The sequence below is a fragment of the Nerophis lumbriciformis genome, linkage group LG06 (genome assembly GCF_033978685.3).
Source record: "Nerophis lumbriciformis linkage group LG06, RoL_Nlum_v2.1, whole genome shotgun sequence".
Classification (NCBI taxonomy): Eukaryota; Metazoa; Chordata; class Actinopteri; order Syngnathiformes; family Syngnathidae; genus Nerophis; species Nerophis lumbriciformis.
The window spans coordinates 10,705,951-10,711,900 of record NC_084553.2 but is presented as its reverse complement, the minus strand read 5'-3'; positions in this window follow the sequence as shown (position 1 = coordinate 10,711,900).

The following is a 5,950-nucleotide window of genomic DNA, read 5'->3' as shown; positions in this document are numbered from 1 at the left end:
ATTCAAGGCTAAGGCAAAATATCGAGATATATATCGTGTAACGCAATATGGCCTTAAAATATCGCAATATTAAAAAAAGGCCATATCGCCCAGCCCTAGTTCAATGATGCCATTTCTGTTTGTCATGTATAATTGTGTCTATTTTGTGTTTATCCTTGAATAAACAGGTCAGTTTCTTGTTACCAACCATTGTGTATTATTCAAACTCCCCTAATTCAGCTGGCTAGTTGTTATCAAGAGTACTAAAACCCTTTTCAACATGATTCTGACAACTAAGTAGGCTAAATAACTTTAAACTTTAATACATGCTCGGATAGGCCAGTATCGGTCAGTATCGGTATCGGATCGGAAGTGCAAAAACAATATCGGTATCGGATCGGAAGTGCAAAAACCTGGATCGGGACATCCCTAGTTTGAACGGCAGGGGGTTTGTGGCCCCGACGGTAAAAATGCCGCTGTTTTACTGCGGGGTCCTCGGTGGGAATAAAACGCCAACAAGTGCGAGCGCTGGATGTTGTAAACCAGCTGATTCACAGAACCTTGGCTCGGACCACCTTGGCCCCGGAGCTGACCTTTCCGAGGATCTAAAGCAGGCCTGGGCAATTATTTTGACTCTGGGGCCACATTTAGAGAACAAAAATGTGTCTGGGGGCCGGTATATCTATTTTTAGGAACACTGATACAAAACCTCACAATAATGTCTGATTGAATGCTTAAAAACGTTATGACAGAAACCGCCTTATAAACATAATGGAATTTTACATTTTTCTATGAACGATAAAACACTGAATATTAACAAAATATGAACGTCACACCCCCTTTCGATCGACATATTTTACAATCAGGTGAAACGCAACAAAAATCCAACAAACAGTGAAATATGAACGCAAAGGGTACAAAAATAAACCCACCTACTATCTGATACATCACTAAGCTTGTCATGTCTGTGTAATCATGTTTTGTTTTAAGTCATGTTTTGTTTAGTTATAGGACTCTTTAGTTTCTGTCATTTCACTCCCTTGTCTTGTTTCCATGATTACCCCATTAGTTTCACCTGTTCCACGTTTGGACTCATTGTGCACTCTTGTTTGTCACCATAGCAACCATTAGTTTTCACCTGTCAAGTCACGCACCTGTTTCACGTTTTGAGTCACGCACCTGCTTTCACTAATCAGTCCATAGTATTTAAGTTCATTCATTTTCTGTTGTTCGTCCTGACGACCTCACCACATTTATGCTCGACACATTTCTAACTCCTTTTCATGTCCATCGTTCACGCTGCTCTTTTTTTGTCCATGCCAAGTAAGTTTTCTTTATTCAAGCCATAGTTTGCAAGTTTTGTTTAATTGTTCATAGTTTCTGCCAATGTGCAAGTTTGTGTGTATAGTCTAGTTTTGTACCTCCGCCCCTGTGCGCGCTTTTTGTTTGATCCTTTTTTTTTTGTATTTATAGTCTTTAAATAAATCATGTACCTTCATTCCCGTCTCGCCCGAGCCAACTTTCCGTTGCATCCCGGAAAAGCACACACCCAAGATCAAGTCATGACAAAGCTTTAGAACTTTGTTGTGAAAATCTCCTTCCGCGTCTGTGGAAACGCGTCCCGCCCACACTGCTTGGTGCCTCGTCTGAGCTGCTGTGACGTAGATTACCATAGTGACTAATTAGATGACCATGGTAACTAATTAGATTACCATAGTAACTGGTATATTATCCATAAGCGCATATTCCAAGCATTGAAATACTTTGTATAGTTGAAGACTTAAGGTCATTAGAAGACATGACTGCACATCATAATGGCAGCTACACTTTACATCTTAAATATCTAAAAAAATGATTTGGGAATGTCCGGCGGGCCAGATTGAAAAGCTCAACGGGCCGCATGTGGCCCCCCGGCCTTAATTTGCCCAGGTCTGGTCTAAAGGGTGGCGGAGAACAAAGCCCGAGTGCTGACGTGGTTCTCTAAGGAGTCCACATGAGAGTGTCAGAAATAACTTTACTGTTCCTTTAATCACCAGGATGCCTCAGTGGCTGTGATGAAAACAAAACAACCCACAGTGGACATCTGCAATCATCTGACTCTCTTTGGCTTCTCGCACTTGAAGTGATGCAAACGTGACTTTTTAATGATGTAACAACCAAATGTGTGAACAATCTATCACATCTCTCTCTCACGAACACTTGCTTTTCACGACCTCCTCCGACCCACCTCTAGTTAGATGAGCCATCGACCGACAAAAAAGCTTCTACCGTTCTTGAGACACCAACAAGGAAAAGTCGCTTCCATATGAGGAGGTGTGAACAAGTTAGGACCGAAATCATGGTCCCCAATACGGAAAACTATTGCATCTAATAGAGAATGTCTCATTTGCACCCCTGGTGGTGACATCTATCAAAATGAGGGTGGTTCCAAAAAGGAAGGATTTTTCAAATTGACTGTGTGTCGCTTTTAAAAGTGCTCCCCCTCTGGTCAACATATGAAATAACAAGTGCTTGCCCCTCTGGCCAACATATGTAATAACAAGTGTGTGTAAGCCATACTTGCCAACCTTGAGACCTCCGATTTCGGGAGGTGGGGGGTGGGGGGTGGGGGCGTGGTCGGGGTGGGGCGGGGGCGTGGCTAAGAGGGGAGGCGTATATTTACAGCTAGAATTGACAGGCGGATCGGTGCGGCATCTTCAGTAATGCGGACGCTGTATCGATCCGTTGTGGTGAAGAAGGAGCTGAGCCGGAAGGCAAAGCTCTCAATTTACCGGTCGATCTACGTTCCCATCCTCACCTATGGTCATGAGCTTTGGGTTATGACCGAAAGGACAAGATCACGGGTACAAGCGGCCGAAATGAGTTTCCTCCGCCGGGTGGCAGGGCTCTCCCTTAGAGATAGGGTGAGAAGCTCTGTCATCCGGGGGGAGCTCAAAGTAAAGCCGCTGCTCCTCCACATCGAGAGGAGCCAGATGAGGTGGTTCGGGCATCTGATCAGGATGCCACCCGATCGCCTCCCTCGGGAGGTGTTTAGGGCACGTCCGACTGGTAGGAGGCCACGGGGAAGACCCAGGACACGTTGGGAAGACTATGTCTCCCGGCTGGCCTGGGAACGCCTCGGGATCCCCCGGGAGGAGCTGGACGAAGTGGCTGGGGAGAGGGAAGTCTGGGCTTCCCTGCTTAGGCTGCTGCCCCCGCGACCCGACCTCGGATAAGCGGAAGAAGATGGATGGATGGATAGATATATATATATATAATATATATATATATATATATATATATATATATATATATATATATATATATATATATATATATATATATATATATATATATATATATATATATATATATATAAGAAATACTTGACTTTCAGTGAATTCTAGCTATATATATATTTATTTTATTAGATATATATATATATATATATATATATATATATATATATATATATATATATATATATATGTGTGTATATATATATATATATATATATATATATATATATATATATATATATATATATATATATACATATAAAAGAAATACTTGAATTTCAGTGTTCATTTATTTACACATATACACACATATAACACTCATCTACTCATTGTTGAGTTAAGGGTTGAATTGTCCATCCTTGTTCTATTCTCTGTCACTATTTTTCTAACCATGCTGAACACCCTCTCGCAGGTACCCAGAAAGGTTTCGAGTACCACCAAAAAAACAGAATCTCTGAAGACAGTATAAAAATTTGTGTTAAAGGTGTACAAATACCGTTTGTATAATAAGCATGTTATTGTTTACAAATGAGGGTTAAGAAAAAAAAAAGAATGTGGCTTAAGTACAGTTTTTTAATTGAGCTGCTGCATTTTTTGGTTGGGTTGTTTATTTCTTTTGAGTAACTTCTAACATTTCTAAAATGGGAGGAATGTAATAGAGTGATCTATGTTTGTCTGTTGCCATCTCCTGGTGAATTTTGGCTATAGCGTACTGGGGTTACTTTTTGGTTGGCCAACGATTTACGTGGTGTTGCGCACCTGACGTCAAGTGTGTGAGTCTGTTCTGAAGTCTACAGTAAAGAGACGAACTTCATCACCTCGCCTGGTTATTGCCTCCAACTCAATATATTACAACAACATTGCTGTTTACGGCAGACGAACTGCTTTACGGTAGAATAAAACATGACTGCTGTTGTTGTGTGTTGTTACCGCGCTGGGAGGACGTTAATGAAACTGCCTAACAATAAACCCACATAAGAAACCAAGATCTCGCCCTCGATCAGTCTACAGTTATAAAGTGATTGGGCAGGCATGCTGTTTATATTGTGGGAAAGCGGACGTGAATACAGGCTGTTGACACGTCACTCAGGTCCGCATGGAGCTGGAGGGGGCGTGGCTTCCAGCTCCGCCTGAATTTCGGGAGATTTTCGGGAGAAAATTTGTCCCGGGAGGTTTTCGGGAGAGGCGCTGAATTTTGGGGGTCTCCCGGAAAATCCGGGAGGGTTGGCAAGTATGGTGTAAGCAATTGAAATGTGCACCCATTTGGCCAAAATTAATTAAAAAAAACAAATAAATATGTATATAGCGACATACTGTAATAACTTGAAGTAAATAATGAAGATTAAAAACCAATTACAACCAAAAAATTAAATGAACTAAAAGCAGTCTTTTTTCTCACAATGTGTCGACATTTTTCTTATAAAATTGGGAACAATTTCTCATATTCTTTCTGTTTCTGTAATATTGCAATATTTTCTCGTAAAATTACTACTTTTCTATGTTGAATTATTACTTTTTAATGCAAAATGGTGACATTTGTCATATAAAATTTTAACTTTTAACACAATATTGCCAATTTTTTTTTGTTGTCCCTGTAAAATAGTGACATTTATGATCTTTGTCATAATTTTGCCAAGTAAAATTCTGATTGTTCTAATAATATTGCCAAAAGTGTTCTTATAAAATTGTGACTTTTGTCGAGTAAAATTACGACTCTTTTCCTAAAATTGCCAAAATTGTAAGCTTTTCTTGTAAAATTGCGACTGTTATTGAGTAAAGTTCCAACTTTTATCATAATATTGCACAGATGTTAAGTTTTTCTTGTAAAATTTTGACTTGCGTTGAGTGAAATTGCAACTTTTATTATAACACTGCCAAAATTCTACGCTTTTCTTGTGAAATTGTGACCTTTTTCTTGTGAAATTCCAACTCATTTTTCAAAACAAGCTTTTTTATATTTGCACAGTATGTATATATTATTAATGTTGTAAATACACATCTTTATATATCTAGAAAGGGTGGTCCTAAAGAGGTAGGCTTTTTTTTCTCAAGAAGGTAAGAAATACAAGAAGGTGTGTGTGTGTGTGTGTGTGTGTGTGTGTGTGTGTGTGTGTGTGTGTGTGTGTGTGTGTGTGTGTGTGTGTGTATGTGTGTGTGTGTGTGTGTGTGTGTGTGTGTGTGTGTGTGTGTGTGTGTGTGTGTGTGTGTGTGTGTGTGTGTGTGTGTGTGTAAATGTGAAAAAAAAGTGCTTATTGACGTGTAAGTGTGTGAGTGAATGTATAAAAAAAATGTGTTTCTTGGTGTGTGTGTGTGTGTGTGTGTGTGAGTGTGAGTGAATGAATGTATAAAAAATGTATTCCTTGGTGTGTGTATGTAAATATGTATAACATGTGTTTTTTGTGTGTGTAGGATTGTGTGTTTGTAAATGTGTATAAAAAGTGCTTATTGATGTGTGTTTGTAAATGTGTCAAAAACGTGTTTATCTGTGTGTGTGTGTGTGTGTGTGTGTGTGTGTGTGTGTGTGTGTGTGTGTGTGTGTGTGTGTGTGTGTGTAAAAAAAAAAAATTGCTTATTGGTGTGTGTGTGTGTGTGTGTGTGTGTGTGTGTGTGTGTGTGTGTGTGTGTGTGTGTGTGTGTGTGTGTGTGTGTGTAAATGTATAAAAAATGTGTTTCTTGGTGTGTGTGTCTGTTTT